Here is a 20537-nt window from a genome sequence, read left to right as displayed (position 1 = left end):
TGCAGCTGAAAAAATGCTTTCAGACGGATCAGTCTGAAAAATCTGAGTAATTCAGTTTGCAGCTCCATGAAGTTGGGACGAATGGTGGGCACAAAGGACAAGCCTTTTTTCAACAATTCTGTTTTGGAGTGCTGCAATGTGTGGCTGGATAAGTTGAAGATTGGTATCAACTCAGAAGACATAGGGTCAGGGGATTCTACCATTGATAAAAGCTGTTCCGGGTCTTCCGCTCGCCAGGGGCATTGAACCATCTCTGGGGTTTTTTTACTCTCCCCCTTAGGGGTGTGCCTGGTTGACCTCTGGATAAAAAATTCCCTTGAGCACCTCCTCCTCCCCTTCTCAAGTTACTGCCTCCTTCACCGGGATTTGAATTGTCTGAGGAATCCTCTGAAGTATCAGAGAAGCCAACTATATTTTGCCGTTTGTTGTAACAGCCCCAAGGTCTATTCTGGGGGTTAAAGTGTGGTCTGTTGGTGTAAAAATCTTTATTTAAATAAGGATTGTTATTCTCTATATTGTAGCTTTTTATGTCTTTTTTGATTTTATTTTATTTTTTATTTTGCTCGATGCGATGGAAATCCGCCATTGTTTTCTCTACTTGTTCAAGTAGTTTTTTAGAGTCTGGAGTGGGGTCTGAGTCATTGATCTGTTTTAGGAGGTCACTAATTTCTGTCTCTAGTGCTTTAAGGGTTTCAGTGGCTATATCAATGCCTAATGCTAACCAGTGCCTAGAGCACGTGGTGCCAATATAACTAAAGTTTGAGACGTATTTGGGATTGTCCGTAAAAATGCCTGGAATGTTGCGACCTGTAGGCCAAGTGGTATAACCTCGGCTTTGAGGTAATCCGTTAGCATTAGCACCATAAGTTGAAGGCGAACCTGTTTCTTTTTTAGTTTTTCGAGTTGTTCAGGTAAAGTAGAGCTACTGCCTGACGGGACATCTGGCGTTTCTGATAGTAATGAGAGCAAGGAACATAGATGTTTAATATAGTCTACGGTGTAGAGTGGGGCATGGTCTGACATCTCCTGGGTATTGAAGTTAGAGACGAAGAGTCAAAGTTAAAGTAAAGGTACAGGTACCGTGGCACTAGGGCGGCCACCCTCGTGGAACGAGGTGTATTAGTTTACAAGAAACCCTGCAATCTGGCGATTGCGTTTAAGTGAATTTTAGGAAACAAGGGGGACCCAGCGGGTAGCTATGAACCATAGGTGTCAGTTACGTTTTAGGGGACAAAGGTTCTTATCTTTTAAGAAAATAGAGCAATTATTATATAGAACACAATAGGCTGCTATATACTTAATTTCCTTGTCCAGCCGGGCAAGGAATTTATTTACCAACAGATAATAGATAATTAATTACAATACATTTCTACAACAGTAGTACTTTTGCAGTAAGACACACTCCTGTGCCGTACCGGGAGGAAAAGAGAAGTAGAAAAGAGTGAAAGGGGTGTTTCAGGCAAAGGAAAAGAGCAGACAGGGTACTGTTGTGAATCAAAGGTTTCGACAGTATCGCCTGGAGCAGTACATACAACTTCAAATACAAATTATTTTCATGTATGGCCACTCATGGGTGTCGACGTTTCGATCCCTCGCTCAATTAATAAAGGGGATCATCTTCAGGACTTAAGTAAAAAGTTTTGCCTGGGTTATGACCGCCTGTTGGGGAAATAATGAAGAACAGAGAAAATGGGAGATTGTCAATTTAAAAGATCCTGGAGAGTGGTCAGCTCATACCCTTTTTGACACTTGCAATAATCGGAATCGCAGTGTGTGTAAAGTGCTGGTGAAAGTGATAGTACATTGAGTCAAGTTTTACATTTAATACAAACAATAATGCAAACAATCTCCTGGGAATCGCAGTGAGCAGCTCATGCTTACGGTGGCTGGTCTGGAGTTTGTGCAGAAAAGTGACTACACAATTTGCTCAAACCTCTGTGGCATAGTGTTGAGGTGAGCAACGTGCACATACATCTAACGAGGTAACAATTTGGCATGTTCTATGTGGACGGGGCAGGGGGGAAAAACATTAAAGCCTGAGCGTGGCGCAAAGCATACCTCTTGGTGGAGGTATCGGATCGCAAAGCTGATGGCGTCGCAAGGGCTTTATGGGTGAAGCATTTTGATGAAATCAAATTCCTGAATTAAAGGAATTGACATGGTCAGCTAATAATTCTGCCTCTATTGCGTTATTATCAATTTACAGGCGAGAGCGCGGCGTACCTTTGGCTAAGTGGTTGGTTGCCCGTTGGTTACTTCAAAACAAGACTTGCACAGCTTCGTCTTATGCCGTGTGCAGGACCCGTGGGTGGCGTGGAGCCGATCTGCAGATTATAATTAGGCGCGTTAGCTAGGGATAAAGCGCGCTTTAGTCTGGTGGAAGTTTGATGTGTGAAACATAAACTTAGATAAGTTATTGCTCCGAATGGGGAGAAAGATGGGCGGGGAAGGCTCGATGGCCGTCGCCGCAGTGCGGTCAGTGCCGTGAATGATCCGCTGTAATAATAAAGTTATGCAGTTAAGTTAACGCTCATCTTGTTGGGAGCGAAGCTAAGGACTTGGGGTGTAAAGGGGAGCGCTTACCGAGTTGAAGAATGCACTCGTGGTGAAAGCCGGCATCCCCGATCCTACTGCTGGTGCACTGTTGGGAGGTGGGCGGATCAATTTGTTGAAGCAACCGAGCGGTCACGTGATTCTGGGTTTGGGCGCCATCTTGGAGTGGGGTAATAGTCTCCAGGACGCTATTAGAGTGTAAGGAGTATGCGTAATGGGGTCAGTCCATCGCTAGTATTCAGTGACACCTAATTTGCGGTGTTCAGACTATTGTTGGGGTGATCTAAGGCAGAATGAAAACCCTCATTTGTACGGGGTAACTTGTCATCTAGTGTTTCGGAAGGACACCATCATCGAATGGTATGGCAGTCTCAGGGAAGCTATAGGACCAAAATGATGGTACCAAGCGACTAGGGGATACAGTATTTGCACAGGGTGATGAAAGCAACTGGGGGCACTTGCTAATTTGGGAGGCACGCTCAAAACGGGTCGGCTGGTAAGATGCCCGGGTTGTGCAGGTCTCAGGGTGAATAGGCAGGGATTACAAACGTGAAGGGGAAATAACATGCGGGATTAAAAGTGACATGAGATTATATAAACACATTCTAAGTTCAGTCATCATGAGGTAATATGAATTTTTATGGTCAATTGTGTCCCCTATCGTAGACCCCAACGGCTCCATGTACCCGCTTGTAGTACATGTAAGTTCCCTCCACAACCAGCTATGAAGACGCAAATACATTTGTGTCCAACGTTAATATGTCCTCTTTCAGATCCACCATGAATGGGTCCGATATTCAGTTCCTAGGTGTGCCTTGCCAACGTCTTTACGTGGTGCACTTTCACGTTTTCTGGCCCTGGCGAGTTGGGCCTTGTTTTCTGCCATTCAAGCTTTCTCCTGCCTTCTGCCTCTGGAAGCTGCAGCCTGAACCTGCATCTGTATCCATGACCTTTCACTCACTCCCTGCGCGGCTAGCGGTGCCTGACTCAGCCTGCCGGCCTGCCAAGACCGTATTCAGCCTTCAAGTTATCTGCTCCGCTCCTCGAAAAATACATTCCTGTCTAGTAGTTTAGGTAAACATCCTTCCCAGCTGCAGAGCAAAGGGCCCGGCCTTTCTGTCTCCATGCAAGTAATTCATAGCTTCCGTTACCATGGTAGGCCCATGGCCCCCTTGCTTTACACGTAGACACGCAGTTGCATATACACGCATTAACAGGCAGTATAGAATAGCCTCTGCCCAAGAGACCTTTCCTTCTAGATAATACAGTTCCTCAAACACAAGATATCAGATATGATTTGGGATTAGGTTGTTCTGACACTCCAGACTTCTGTCTCCACATGTAGGGCAAATGTCAAGTCCCCTTCACCCTCCAGTTACACGTCAATCATACGTCATGCTGCTGCGCGCGCATCCTTGCCACATGTTCTTGCTGACTCTGCAAGGATCCCTCTAGGGATCCACCCACTTATGACACCTTTATGTGACGTTTCTAGCACACACCTCCGTGTACGCCCTAGTGCACGCCTCCTGTTACGTATTTCTGTTCTTATCTCGTTTCTCTCAGCTGTTACGCCTTCTGCATTCAATGTTACTGTATGAAATGACTATATATACGATTTCTTGTTAATAAATCATTGTACATGTCCATTGCAATTCCCACCCTGAACCCTCGTGGCGATGGGTCATGCTACCATTGGTTCGAACCAATTCCTTTTTAAGGAATAAAACCCCCTTTAAACCTCAGATACCACGGACTCTGCCTTCTTATTTTGACTGAGTTATTCTTATTGAACTTTACCGCATAAATTCCGTATAGGTAATTAAAATTTACCACATAATTTGGCGCCCGAATAGGAACCCCTCCCCCACCTCACGCGCCGGCGGTGCGTTGCAGGCCCGGTCCCCTGCCACAGCGCTGACGGACAACTACGCGTACCCGCAGGATTTCCTGTATCTCCCTCAGGCCAACGGAGGTGACTGAGGCTGCGATCGACACCCAGACGAGGCGGTGAGGAGTTCGGAGGATCCCGACCAGAGCCTAGCTGAGAGAGCAAAGTCCGAGGTATCCGGAGGCCCACCAGTTCCGAAGTTCCGAAGTGCTTACGTCACGAGTCGAGTCCAGTCGAGTCCAGTCCAGTGTCGAGTTTCCGAGGCCTTCTGTTCCGTGCTTCCCGGTGAGTACCGTTGCTGGGGACGCATCTAGACGAGCGCATTAATTTGTGCCGGTCAAGACGGGTTTGGGTACGCAGACCAGGTCTGCACTGTTTAGCGGTGCATCTGTACTGTTTAGCAGTATATCCAGTATGAAAATGTCTAGTTTTATTCTAATCGTTATTGTTCATTCTGAAATGTTTTAGTATGTTTTAATGTTGTGGTATGAGTGATTGTTCGATCTGCATTATTGTGTTTACTGTATTAGTTGTGTCCAAATTCGAGTAAGTATCAAGCCCAGAGTAGCACGACTTAAACATGCCGCTGTTCTCCAAACTAAGACAGATAGGAACTAGAAAAGGGATTCTAGAAGAAGTAGTGCCTGTTCCACCTAGGGACACTCCAGGGCACTTTATGTACCACAAGCACGGCCTAGATGCTGTATTATATCTCGATTTGTGGGTAGACTATACTAAAGATTTAGCAGAGAATCAAAGATGGCCCGCCGCAGGGACATGGGATGCCGAGTGCATCATGAGAGTAGAGGAAGCGTTATGGAAAAGGAAAGCAAGACAGTCACAGAAGGACGCCATTGAACTATGGCGTAAAGAATCGCATAGGCGCACAGAGAAAGCACTCAGAAAAGCAGAGAAACATAAAGAGGATTCAGACAAAGCCCAAGAAAACGTATTAGTTGAGGAGGGGATACGAGTGAAAGCAGAACAAGTAGACCGACAACGAAACACTCTTATGAATGGTATGTACCCTTTGCTGGCCGAGGGTTTACCTAAGGCCACTCCGGAAATACCGAAGGATCTGCCCCCTCCCTTGCTCCCGACTAAAGTACATCACAAGACCACAAAGGACATATTCCTTTCTTCCTATCTAGACGACGTAGCTCCCGCATATACAAATCCACATGCTCAACCACTACCCGCTGATGGTACTCCACCCCGAAATCATCTACTCCCACCTCCGCAACGAACTCCCTCTCCCGTTCCACCCCCTGTACCTGTTCCCCCAACCCTTCCTGCACCTATTCTTCCGATCACTAACCCATTCAATCCTTTTGGTCCTGGCACCTCGGGAGGTGCGATAGGTTTTCAAACACTGCCACCAGCACTCCGATTGACTTATAGGGATTTAGCGCAACAACGTACACCTAAATCAGCCGATTATGACATACTTAACGAACATCTCTCAGACTGCAGATATGATCCAGTACCCGGTAAAAATGACGACAGAATGATGTTGTCATCAGTACGACTAAGACGGGTTACAAACTTTTTACTGTTACTACCAGGAATGGTTGAACATCTAGACAGAATATATCATTTTGTTCAAACAGTGGAAGGCCCTGAAATTATTGGCGAGGCCATGGCTCACCAGAAAGTTGACACTCAAGCCAAGATATTACGGTTTTTCATAAACTGCCTAATCAGAGAACAAGATAGGCCGGGTGTAAACCCGGAAGAAATGAAAGCACTTAATAGATGGGGTCAGAATATAGCAGACGGGAACCATGATAAACAGAGTTGTATAAAAAACATGTACCAAAGAATCAGAAATGCAGTAATAAAAATACATGAAAGAAGATCGCAAGATCCAGAAAGACAAGGTCGAATCCTCAGGGGAGGAGGAGGCACCAGAAACGGCAACAGGACAATCACAATTACCAGTTAGAGAAATGATAGCATATGTAGGTAAGGGAAGGCCCTATAATAACTCAATGCGTCCGGTACGTCCGGAAAGTAAAAGAATTTTTCAAGCTGCCATGTCAAATCCAAAGACCCCCGAACATCTATTCCAGGCCGCTGATAGAATACTTCAAGAACGCATGGGGTACCATGTACTCAATTCCATGGATGAACAAGAATTGGCCAGGTCAGCCGTACAATGGACTGACGATCCTGATAAATATAGTGATGATGGTTTAGTGCAGACTTTTTTAAACCTTTCCCCTGATGAACAGAAATTAGCTGGCATATATATGGTTCAGCATCTCATTACATTATTCAAAGGCCAACATTCTGATCCAGGTCCCTTACCCGATATATTAATAGAACTACTCTCGCCACAATGGAGAGGTCTAGGTACTGACTTAATTAAAGTAATTCTAGAACATCGACACAGGTACAATACTTTCCTGAATACACGGTTTGTTCCAGCTCCACCCGGAGACAGAAAAACGTATTACATAGACAGACAGAACCCCTTGCGAGAAGTGCATCCAGTCCAGAATGCTGATAATTCCTTTAGACGCGTGTTTGTGTACACGCCCATAACGAAAATGGAACTGTTAGAAATGAAGAAATTAGTGCCCTGTCACGATAAAGACCCAGCAGGTTTCCACCGCGAAATCAAAGACATGTTACTCATGGGGGATTACACCTACCCCGACATTATGAAAATATTGAAAGTGTTAATGCCATCCGGTATTTACGAGAAACTCAAAGAAAAGGATTGGGAGGTAGGAGACCTAAAGATAGATTGGGCTGCATTAGAAGACGAAGAAAAGACTCGTACCCCAGGCCTAGGGCTTGGGGACAAATCTAAAGCATTACCAGGATTGTTAGTACAAGTATTGCCATGTTTATTAGCAACTAAAAAGGAGGACTGGGATGCAATCTCAGCCTGTAAACAGAAACCCGATGAAGACACTAGCAATTTTTATTCCCGATTTGAGAAATGTTTTGGTATTAATAGTGGCCTGAAAGCAAGTAGCGAGTCATATCCACATCTTTTCGTAACAAAGCTAGTAGAAAATTCACTGCCCCAAGTTAAGAATCGTGTACAGAAAGTCGAGAGCACATGGCAAGCAAATACACCTTCACAAATGTTACAAATGTTACAGTATCACCAGAACAGAATTAGAGAGGAACATGAACACGAACAGAGACGCATGAAAGACACGAAAATGAAAATGTTAGTTGCTCAGTCAGTTCCAGCTGATGGTCAGAAAAAGGGCACGATACAGTCAAATAATTCAACAGCTCCTGTAAAAGGGACATGCAACTATTGCAAACAGCCAGGTCACTATATAAATGATTGTGCAGTTTTGAAACATAATATACTTACTGGAAAAACTAAAGAGAGACCGCGTCCTCCTAGACAGGACCAGGTCCAACAACAAGTACCACAGAATATTCTGCCTATGCAAGCCTCACAACAAACAGTACAGACAGTAGCTGTGCCACAGCCTCAACCGATTGCTGCAACTCAACATGCATCACAGCAGATGTACCAGTATGCCCAGACTGATTATCCCGATTATCAGCGATACACATGAAACAGCCTAGAGAGGGAAGTTGGCTTGCCTCTTATTGAGGTTCCTGTAGATCAAGAGGGTCCTTATGTACACAGTCAAGTATTAGGGAAAGACAGAAAGTTTTTAATTGATACAGGGGCAAGCCGAACAACAATAAGTCATGACGAGGTCCCAGGGGCACCCCTCTCAGGCTCACAGAATGTTTCCCTTGGTTTTTCAGGCAAGCCTATTATTAATGAAGTATCGCAACCACTTCCCCTTGCAGTTGGTCCATTGACACGTACTACAGATTTACTGCTCACTAAATCATGTCCAGAAAACTTGTTAGGTATCAAGACTCTGAAAGCTCTAGGAGCTGTTATTTGCTGTTCTCCGGAAGGAGTACGGTTGTTTCTACGTGACTTTAAAGGTCACTATGTGTTGAGAGATATTGATCCCCGATTACAGAATGTACCTGCACATTTATGGGCACAAGGCCCCACTGATGTAGGTTGTATGCACATTACACCGTATCGAGTCACACTCAAGCCAGGTGTTGTTTTACCACGAATTCGACAATACAAGTTACCCCCCGATGCTGTAGTGGCTTTACTGAAAATCATTGAAGAGCTCATTGCACAAGGAGTGGTTGTAGAAACCAACTCGAATATATGTAATTCCCCTATCATTCCAATTCTTAAACGTACAGATCCCGATGCACCACCAGTTTACCGATTAGTTATTGACTTGCGCGAATTGAATAAATGTATTGTACCGCAGTACCCTGTGGTCCCAGATATCTCATCTCTATTGACAGCCATTTATTCTGAAGCAACGTTCTTTACTGTTATTGATCTTAAGAACGCCTTCTTTAGTGTCCCAATTGATCCGGAAAGCCAATACCTTTTCGGATTCTGTTTAAATGGACGAAGCTTCAAATTTGCACGCGCACCTCAAGGATTCACAGAAACCCCCAGCATCTATAGTCAAGCACTGAAAAGACAACTCGACAGTATACACATGCCTGAAAACACTGCCCTACTCCAGTATGTCGATGATCTGCTGATCACCGCCCGAAGCGAACCTGAATGTGAACTAGCGTCACTGATGGTTTTACATTTCCTGGCTGACAAGGGGCACAAGGTATCCCCTTCGAAGCTGCAATTTTGTGTTCAGCAAGTTGTTTACTTAGGTCACTTGCTGTCCAAATGGGGGAGTCAGCTAACGCCCGATCGCATCCAGTAAATTGCAGGTATTTTACCACCCAGGACACAAAAGGAGGTGCGGGCTTTTATAGGCCTCACTTCTTACTGCAGACAATGGATCCCTCAGTATGCATTTCTAGCAAAACCACTCATTCAGTTAACAACTCAGGAGGCAGCGTCTTCGACTGTCCTCCCTTGGACTCAGGAACATACACAAGCTTTTGACGACTTAAAGAAAGCCTTATGTCAAGCACCAGTTTTAGCAACACCATGCTACAGTAAGCCTTTTACACTTTTTATCACAGAACGTGAAGGTACTGCATTGTCGGTACTCACGCAGGATCAAGCAGGTTCACACAAACCGTGTGCTTACTTCTCTAGTACATTGGATCCAGTAGCCCAGGCTCTGCCTGCGTGCTTGAAATCAGTTACAGCAACAGCTCTAGCAATCAGACAAAGTGATTCAATAGTGTTAGGACATCCATTGATAGTACAAGTTCCACACTCCGTGGAGGTTCTTTTAAATCGAACACAGACTCAACACTTGACTATAGCAAGATTGACAGGTTATGAATTAACATTATTTCAGCCACACATAGAAATTAGACATTGTAATACATTGAATCCTGCTACACTTTTGCCATTAGCTGAAACAGACCCATTGGCACATGATTGCATTGAAGTCATTACTATCACGACGAAACCCAGACAAGACCTGACAGACACTCCATTACCAGATCCCGACCTGACACTTTACGTGGATGGTTCATGCATGAGAACAAGTACAGGAGAATTAGTGGCCGCCTACGCAGTCACAACAGAAACTGAAGTCATAGAAACAAATTGTATTGACATCCTGTCAGCACAAGCAGCAGAGCTCATCGCTCTGACTCAAGCCTGTATTCAAGCCGAGAACAAGAGAGTTAACATATACACAGATTCCCGTTATGCATTCGGAGTTGTTCACGACTTCGGTGTCCTCTGGCGAGAGAGAGGTTTTTTGACTTCTCACGGTGCCAAAATTCAACACGGTCCCCTCATTCAAACTCTATTAGATGCAATACATCTGCCTACAGTGATATCCATCATGAAGTGTAAGGCACATACAAAAGTTACAGATACTATTTCCCAGGGTAATGACCTGGCAGATCGAACCGCAAAACATACAGCTCAGAATCAGATTCACACCACTGACCTGACAAAGACAATAGGCGCGACACCGACACATTGCATGACAGTTAAGGATCCCGCCCTAGATCTAATTGACATACAGACACATGCTACACCAGATGAAATTAAGAAATGGATTGAACTAGGAGGGACCCAGACAGATCAAGGATGGATGACGAAAGGAAAATCCACATGGTTTCTCCCCGACTCTATGGTTCAAGTTATCATTAATACCGTACACAGTCCAGCACATTTAGGAGAAAAAGCCATGTTAGACAGTATTCAACATCTCTGGTTCAATAAACACTTACGAGCAGCAGTTGTCGAGGTTTTAAATATGTCCTCGTAGTTGTATGTGCACTTTCCCGTTGGACAGAAGCATATCCAGTCCCAGATTACACTGCTCCGACCACTGCCAAGCAGCTGGTTCGTGAATTCTTCCCTCGATATGGTTTGCCCCGTGTCGTGTACTCAGACAACGGTCAGCCATTCTCGTCCGAGCTTATGAAGCAGGTATCTCTCCTGCTCGGCTACCAATGGAAGTTCCACTGTGTCCGACATCCTGAAGCAGCAGGTCTCGTAGAGAGACACAATCAGACCCTGAAAACTCGTTTAGCAAAGATCTGTAAGGAGAAGGGTGTCGACTGGATCGTAGCTTTGCCAGTCGCCCTTTTTTATATGAGAATGGTCGCACATTCCAGAACAGGGCTATCCCCGTATGAGGTGGTCTTTGGTAGACCACCGAATATGTGGGGGACGCCTTTGCCAAGAAAAATTACTGATGTCGATTGTAATATGTTGACAGATTACCTTGCCTCCTTGATGTCTGCACTACAATCATGTCGTTCACAGGTCGCTGCAGCCTTTCCCGACAACACCGAGGTGAAACCGCATGACGTTGTTCCAGGGGATATTGTCCTTGTAAGAAATTTCGACAGGAAAAGTCCGCTGGAGCCCAGATGGCAGGCGCCGAAGTTGGTACTTCTCACCACGAGGACTGCAATCAAGGTCGAGGGCCGCAAAGGGTGGCTGCACTCAAGTCACGTGAAGAAATTTCGTGCATTGCCAGAGACTGACTCACCCTCCCCCTCTAAGGACTGTCCAGATTCTAGTGACTCTAAACTTCCCCTGATAGAGAAAACTCCACAGCAGGAGTATAAAGAAAAATTGAGGTCTAGCAAGTCAGACAGTTTAATTGTTTAAGTCCTCCCCTAGGTGAATCGGTTAGACGTGTTTTCTGACATGTATCCCCTAGACCCCAACAGAGAGAGAGATAGACAGAAACAGCTCAAGAAACGTGAATATTGCAAATCTCTTTGCAGCCACTGTATTGTGACTTTATTGATTATGTTTTTTCTGAGCCTTATGATTATTGCTGCAAGTGTGCTTCTACACATATACTATCCTATATTCAAGCGTGCAAATTCTACCTTCAACGTCACTGCCGAGCATTCTTTTAGTGAACTGCCCCCACACGAACTCTCTTACAGACTTGCGCTGCGCAGCAATACATTCATTAGTATGTTACATCATTCCCATCAGACCAGCAATGCTACTAATTGTGGATATGTGGCCGACTCCCTCCCTATCAGAAATACAAAGGAGTCCTGCCTCTTTTTCCGTACCCGTTCACGCATAATGGGTCCTGTGGGGCATGGTTTAGTTTAATTAATTCCTTGAATTCAGACTCCGTAGTATATCAGGGTAACTGGGTATGGGGAAACCTGAACGTCGTTCTGCATAAAGTCTGTTTCCCTGACAAGGAGGGTCTCCCCAAAAGGACAGGAACTGATCTAGAAAATGAAGTATATGGATTAGGTAACTTTACACTTAACCTCATGATTCTCAGTGTTGAATCCGAAACAGAACCAGTCTTGCCCGCCATGTCCGTACTTCCAGTCAAAGGTGAATTATGTGTCAGGAAAAATGGTTCTGTACACCTGGGTCATAGTAGATGTACTACTGTAATCGAATTCAGTGATAAGGGCAAGTCTACCTTTAAAGCTTCACGTCATTCCTACTTCATTTGTGGTCCTACCGCATATATACGCTTACCTCTAGATTGGGATGGCACCTGTTACATCGCATTCCTTCTGCCACCTGTTTTCCTAGCCCCTCCTGATTATCATAGAAACACCCATCTAGTACACAATAGACCACAGAGAGATCTCCCAATTGTCGACTATACTGAAACGGCATGGGAACAATATACAGATTTCAATAAAGGTTTCTTTCCCTACCTAGGTGCTGTCTTTAATAGTAAACTGATACGAAAATTAACTAGAACCCTTGAAGCTGTAGTGAATGAAACTACTTCCGCCCTGGGCAACTTAACAGAGGAGCAGTCTGCGATGCGGATTGTTGTTCTTCAAAATCGTCTCATCCTTGACGTCATCCTGGCCGATAGGGGCGGAGCCTGTAAGGTCATCGGGTCGAGCTGCTGTGTTTTCATTCCAGAAAACGCGCCATCAGTATATAGAGCCATAACTCGCCTTCATAAGATTGCAAGTCTGATACATCAGAATCCAGGCACCTGGACTTGGTCCGGTTGGTTCTGGACAACGTTGTCAGCCTGGGGATGGAAAGTCCTATCCTTCCTAGGTATTGGCCTTCTCATAGTATTCAGTTACTGCCTATGTCTGCAATGTGGGCCAGCGATTTGCGGCTTGTGCGCCACATCATGTATTCCTCATTCAAGTCCTCATTCAAAACCCCATAAGAAGAAAGAAGAGCAAATGATGTTACATGAACAGATTGATAGATTAATGAGGATTGATATATCATGAAGGGTCCGTAGGGGACAAGGAGGGAATGAGGTAATATGAATTTTTATGGTCAATTGTGTCCCCTATCGTAGACCCCAACGGCTCCATGTACCCGCTTCTAGTACATGTAAGTTCCCTCCACAACCAGCTATGAAGACGCAAATACATTTGCGTCCAACGTTAATATGTCCTCTTTCAGATCCACCATGAATGGGTCAGATATTCAGTTCCTAGGTGTGCCTTGCCAACGTCTTTACGTGGTGCACTTTCACGTTTTCTGGCCCTGGCGAGTTGGGCCTTGTTTTCTGCCATTCAAGCTTTCTCCTGCCTTCTGCCTCTGGAAGCTGCAGCCTGAACCTGCATCTGTATCCATGACCTTTCACTCACTCCCTGCGCGGCTAGCGGTGCCTGGCTCAGCCTGCCGGCCTGCCAAGACCGTATTCAGCCTTCAAGTTATCTGCTCCGCTCCTCGAAAAATACATTCCTGTCTAGTAGTCATAGAAACAAATTGTATTGACATCCTGTCAGCACAAGCAGCAGAGCTCATCGCTCTGACTCAAGCCTGTATTCAAGCCGAGAACAAGAGAGTTAACATATACACAGATTCCCGTTATGCATTCGGAGTTGTTCACGACTTCGGTGTCCTCTGGCGAGAGAGAGGTTTTTTGACTTCTCACGGTGCCAAAATTCAACACGGTCCCCTCATTCAAACTCTATTAGATGCAATACATCTGCCTACAGTGATATCCATCATGAAGTGTAAGGCACATACAAAAGTTACAGATACTATTTCCCAGGGTAATGACCTGGCAGATCGAACCACAAAACATACAGCTCAGAATCAGATTCACACCACTGACCTGACAAAGACAATAGGCGCGACACCGACACATTGCATGACAGTTAAGGATCCCGCCCTAGATGTAATTGACATACAGACACATGCTACACCAGATGAAATTAAGAAATGGATTGAACTAGGAGGGACCCAGACAGATCAAGGATGGATGACGAAAGGAAAATCCACATGGTTTCTCCCCGACTCTATGGTTCAAGTTATCATTAATACCGTACACAGTCCAGCACATTTAGGAGAAAAAGCCATGTTAGACAGTATTCAACATCTCTGGTTCAATAAACACTTACGAGCAGCAGCCAAACAGAAAGTGCGTACTTGCATGATTTGTTGTCAGTTCAACCCAGGTAAAGGCGTTCCCGTAGAGCAAGGTGGTTTTCATCCTCCCAATCACCCTTTTGAAGTCCTCCGGATGGATTATATTCAGATGGAACGTTGTCGAGGTTTTAAATATGTCCTCGTAGTTGTATGTGCACTTTCCCGTTGGACAGAAGCATATCCAGTCCCAGATTACACTGCTCCGACCACTGCCAAGCAGCTGGTTCGTGAATTCTTCCCTCGATATGGTTTGCCCCGTGTCGTGTACTCAGACAACGGTCAGCCATTCTCGTCCGAGCTTATGAAGCAGGTATCTCTCCTGCTCGGCTACCAATGGAAGTTCCACTGTGTCCGACATCCTGAAGCAGCAGGTCTCGTAGAGAGACACAATCAGACCCTGAAAACTCGTTTAGCAAAGATCTGTAAGGAGAAGGGTGTCGACTGGATCGTAGCTTTGCCAGTCGCCCTTTTTTATATGAGAATGGTCGCACATTCCAGAACAGGGCTATCCCCGTATGAGGTGGTCTTTGGTAGACCACCGAATATGTGGGGGACGCCTTTGCCAAGAAAAATTACTGATGTCGATTGTAATATGTTGACAGATTACCTTGCCTCCTTGATGTCTGCACTACAATCATGTCGTTCACAGGTCGCTGCAGCCTTTCCCGACAACACCGAGGTGAAACCGCATGACGTTGTTCCAGGGGATATCGTCCTTGTAAGAAATTTCGACAGGAAAAGTCCGCTGGAGCCCAGATGGCAGGCGCCGAAGTTGGTACTTCTCACCACGAGGACTGCAATCAAGGTCGAGGGCCGCAAAGGGTGGCTGCACTCAAGTCACGTGAAGAAATTTTGTGCATTGCCAGAGACTGACTCACCCTCCCCCTCTAAGGACTGTCCAGATTCTAGTGACTCTAAACTTCCCCTGATAGAGAAAACTCCACAGCAGGAGTATAAAGAAAAATTGAGGTCTAGCAAGTCAGACAGTTTAATTGTTTAAGTCCTCCCCTAGGTGAATCGGTTAGACGTGTTTTCTGACATGTATCCCCTAGACCCCAACAGACAGAGAGATAGACAGAAACAGCTCAAGAAACGTGAATATTGCAAATCTCTTCGCAGCCACTGTATTGTGACTTTATTGATTATGTTTTTTCTGAGCCTTATGATTATTGCTGCAAGTGTGCTTCTACACATATACTATCCTATATTCAAGCGTGCAAATTCTACCTTCAACGTCACTGCCGAGCATTCTTTTAGTGAACTGCCCCCACACGAACTCTCTTACAGACTTGCGCTGCGCAACAATACATTCATTAGTATGTTACATCATTCCCATCAGACCAGCAATGCTACTAATTGTTGGATATGTGGCCGACTCCCTCCCTATCAGAAATACAAAGGAGTCCTGCCTCTTTTTCCGTACCCGTTCACGCATAATGGGTCCTGTGGGGCATGGTTTAGTTTAATTAATTCCTTGAATTCAGACTCCGTAGTATATCAGGGTAACTGGGTATGGGGAAACCTGAACGTCGTTCTGCATAAAGTCTGTTTCCCTGACAAGGAGGGTCTCCCCAAAAGGACAGGAACTGATCTAGAAAATGAAGTATATGGATTAGGTAACTTTACACTTAACCTCATGATTCTCAGTGTTGAATCCGAAACAGAACCAGTCTTGCCCGCCATGTCCGTACTTCCAGTCAAAGGTGAATTATGTGTCAGGAAAAATGGTTCAGTACACCTTGGTCATAGTAGATGTACTACTGTAATCGAATTCAGTGATAAGGGCAAGTCTACCTTTAAAGCTTCACGTCATTCCTACTTCATTTGTGGTCATACCGCATATATACGCTTACCTCTAGATTGGGATGGCACCTGTTACATCGCATTCCTTCTGCCACCTGTTTTCCTAGCCCCTCCTGATTATCATAGAAACACCCATCTAGTACACAATAGACCACAGAGAGATCTCCCAATTGTCGACTATACTGAAACGGCATGGGAACAATATACAGATTTCAATAAAGGTTTCTTTCCCTACCTAGGTGCTGTCTTTAATAGTAAACTGATACGAAAATTAACTAGAACCCTTGAAGCTGTAGTGAATGAAACTACTTCCGCCCTGGGCAACTTAACAGAGGAGCAGTCTGCGATGCGGATTGTTGTTCTTCAAAATCGTCTCATCCTTGACGTCATCCTGGCCGATAGGGGCGGAGCCTGTAAGGTCATCGGGTCGAGCTGCTGTGTTTTCATTCCAGAAAACGCGCCATCAGTATATAGAGCCATAACTCGCCTTCATAAGATTGCAAGTCTGATACATCAGAATCCAGGCACCTGGACTTGGTCCGGTTGGTTCTGGACAACGTTGTCAGCCTGGGGATGGAAAGTCCTATCCTTCCTAGGTATTGGCCTTCTCATAGTATTCAGTTACTGCCTATGTCTGCAATGTGGGCCAGCGATTTGCGGCTTGTGCGCCACATCATGTATTCCTCATTCAAGTCCTCATTCAAAACCCCATAAGAAGAAAGAAGAGCAAATGATGTTACATGAACAGATTGATAGATTAATGAGGATTGATATATCATGAAGGGTCCGTAGGGGACAAGGAGGGAATGAGGTAATATGAATTTTTATGGTCAATTGTGTCCCCTATCGTAGACCCCAACGGCTCCATGTACCCGCTTCTAGTACATGTAAGTTCCCTCCACAACCAGCTATGAAGACGCAAATACATTTGCGTCCAACGTTAATATGTCCTCTTTCAGATCCACCATGAATGGGTCCGATATTCAGTTCCTAGGTGTGCCTTGCCAACGTCTTTACGTGGTGCACTTTCACGTTTTCTGGCCCTGGCGAGTTGGGCCTTGTTTTCTGCCATTCAAGCTTTCTCCTGCCTTCTGCCTCTGGAAGCTGCAGCCTGAACCTGCATCTGTATCCATGACCTTTCACTCACTCCCTGCGCGGCTAGCGGTGCCTGGCTCAGCCTGCCGGCCTGCCAAGACCGTATTCAGCCTTCAAGTTATCTGCTCCGCTCCTCGAAAAATACATTCCTGTCTAGTAGTTTAGGTAAACATCCTTCCCAGCTGCAGAGCAAAGGGCCCGGCCTTTCTGTCTCCATGCAAGTAATTCATAGCTTCCGTTACCATGGTAGGCCCATGGCCCCCTTGCTTTACACGTAGACACGCAGTTGCATATACACGCATTAACAGGCAGTATAGAATAGCCTCTGCCCAAGAGACCTTTCCTTCTAGATAATACAGTTCCTCAAACACAAGATATCAGATATGATTTGGGATTAGGTTGTTCTGACACTCCAGACTTCTGTCTCCACATGTAGGGCTAAATGTCAAGTCCCCTTCACCCTCCAGTTACACGTCAATCATACGTCATGCTGCTGCGCGCGCATCCTTGCCACATGTTCTTGCTGACTCTGCAAGGATCCCTCTAGGGATCCACCCACTTATGACACCTTTATGTGACGTTTCTAGCACACACCTCCGTGTACGCCCTAGTGCACGCCTCCTGTTACGTATTTCTGTTCTTATCTCGTTTCTCTCAGCTGTTACGCCTTCTGCATTCAATGTTACTGTATGAAATGACTATATATACGATTTCTTGTTAATAAATCATTGTACATGTCCATTGCAATTCCCACCCTGAACCCTCGTGGCGATGGGTCATGCTACCATTGGTTCGAGCCAATTCCTTTTTAAGGAATAAAACCCCCTTTAAACCTCAGATACCACGGACTCTGCCTTCTTATTTTGACTGAGTTATTCTTATTGAACTTTACCGCATAAATTCCGTATAGGTAATTAAAATTTACCACAATCATGGCAAGTAAATAAAATAAACAGGTTACTGGGCCCAGCAACACTGTACATTTGGTCTATGTTCAGCTCTTTGTGCAAGACATGCATGCAGCAATATCATTTTTAGAGGAAATTGTTCTGTTAGAGGAGTGTTGTCCAATCCTCACTTCTGTTGAGTCCCGTGTGAATGGTGTTGAACTGAATTATGGACTTGAGTTCTTCACGGTTCAAAAGTTGTTGTAGGTTGCCTCCTCTCTGTGGTAATTTCAGAGATTTCTGAATTGTCCATCTCAGATCATCTGCCGTGTGTTTCAAATCTGCAAAGTGTTCAACTAGAGGGGCATTGGGGGTTCCACACCTAATGCGACTTCTGTGCTGGCCTATGCGTGTCTTGGCCTTTTGGGTAGTTCGACCCACATACATTTTGGGACATGGACATACAATTGCGTAAATCACATTAGTACTATTGTAATTTGTAAAACTCCTCATATCAATAGTGTACATTGTCCACACTTGGCATGCCCCAGGATAGGTGGCAACCCCCAGTTAGATTCAATGGTTACATTTGGAGTTGGTGTTGGTAGAGCTGCACGGACCAGATGGTCCCTTAGGTTTTTGCTCTTTTTGAATGCAAAGAGTGGTTTTTCTAGGTTTATTTGGCCTGCATTTATTGTTGGCCAATATTGCAAAATGGGTTTGCGAATTTTGTTCGAGATCGGGGAGAAGGTAGTGACACATGCAATTCTATCTGCTCTATCGCGAGCCTTCGGTTCTAATAGGGCTTCGCGAGGGCAGTACCAGGCTCTCTTGGAAGCGTTCTTCACTAGCCTTCTGGGGTAGCCACGTGCTTTAAGTTTGTTCGATAGAATGTTGGCCTCCCTGAAGTAATCTGGTTTCGATGAACAGTTCAGAAGCTGATGTTTGGAGACAATATTTTAAACACACGTATCCACACACACACTCATTGTGAATGACATTGCCCTCTGTTATTTCTTCAACAGCCTCCTATTTCTTGAATGTCAATTTTCCTGCAGATCTATCAAGGGAAAAAAGCTTAGGGAAAGGTAAGAAAAAAATAGCTTGTTCCATTTTAACTACCAAAGTTCTCATTTACTGAACTTGGTGATTGGGTCCTGTACTCTGAGTGGCATGAAGGAACTTCCTCAGAGAACTGACCCAAATGGATTTGCATGCCCTCAAAAATAATAAAGCAGATCTTACATGGTTCATGAGTGTAATACATTATATTGAAATAATGAACCCGGTACTGACATTTGCAAGGTTCGTGATCATTATGTAATATCTGGGAATCATGCACCCTGTGCCGAGGATTGCAAACTGCTGGTTTGTGATCCTCAGGACCCATCTGCTGTTTGTAAATGCAAGACAATGGTTTTCAAACTCAGAAAAAGAAAGAAATCAAGCAGCTATAGGGGCCAGATTATAGCTGCAGAATAATTGGGCCAAGAGTCCAGAGTAACCTTTGTTCTTTGGGCAACCACACTGAGCATGGCTTTGGCCACGTTTAGTGGGTCTTAACCACCCTGTGAAGGTGCGGATCGGCCTGTTCACAGGCCACACCCAGATTCCAAACTAGCTGTATACAGTTGAAGATTATTTGGAAAAAAGCCAAATCTATGCTTCATGTAGGCAGGAAGGCTTGGCCACAGCTGGATACCTTGTTTTGATTCCTACTGCTCCTGTGATGCACATACCATTGAAAATTCCAACGAGGTTTTAAGGCCATAGCAATCTAGATACTACACAGTGTTTCATAGCACTCAGCCCTTTTGACTAGAAAGGAATCTCTGTCAATCCGGCACCTGACAGGTCAGCAGGGAATTTTTCCAATGCAGTTTGACTCCTCTAAGGAATTATCTGTTACAAATTCATATCTTCAACTCTGGATTTTAATCATGTAATCAACTTATTTCAGGAAGCTCTAAATAGAGCACCTTCCTCTAGGTGAAGATCTTGGGCATGGAAATGTAAGGTATGAAGCAAGTGAAATGCTCCTTTCTTTCCCTGACAAGCAGCTTAAAATCTAAGTGTCTTTTTTTTGTTTATATATATATATTTTTTTCAATCCATGATATGATAAAACAAGTACACGTCTTAATTCATTGACACAGTCTTAGTAAAAGCTGATAAAACAAGATACAAAGATTAAGATTCCTCTAACGCTCAAAAGTAGGCAATAAAAAAGATGTTAAATAAATACAACATAAATAGCTATTAACAATAGGTGCTCAGTCCTTCATATGTGCAACCATGGGGCCCCATATCTGCATACCCAACTTTCTCCTACCATAGCATTTTAGAACATAGAAACTATATTCAAGATTAAAAATAGTATCAAATCTAGTTCTCCATTGTTCAAAGGTAGGGGCGTCCTTCAGAAGCCACATAGAAACAATACAGAGCCTGGCCACTGCGGTAGCCAGGAAGATTATGTAATGTA

This window comes from Lissotriton vulgaris, chromosome 3_1 (assembly GCF_964263255.1).
Source record: "Lissotriton vulgaris chromosome 3_1, aLisVul1.2, whole genome shotgun sequence".
NCBI classification, from domain to species: Eukaryota; Metazoa; Chordata; class Amphibia; order Caudata; family Salamandridae; genus Lissotriton; species Lissotriton vulgaris.
This window is presented reverse-complemented; position numbering follows the sequence as displayed.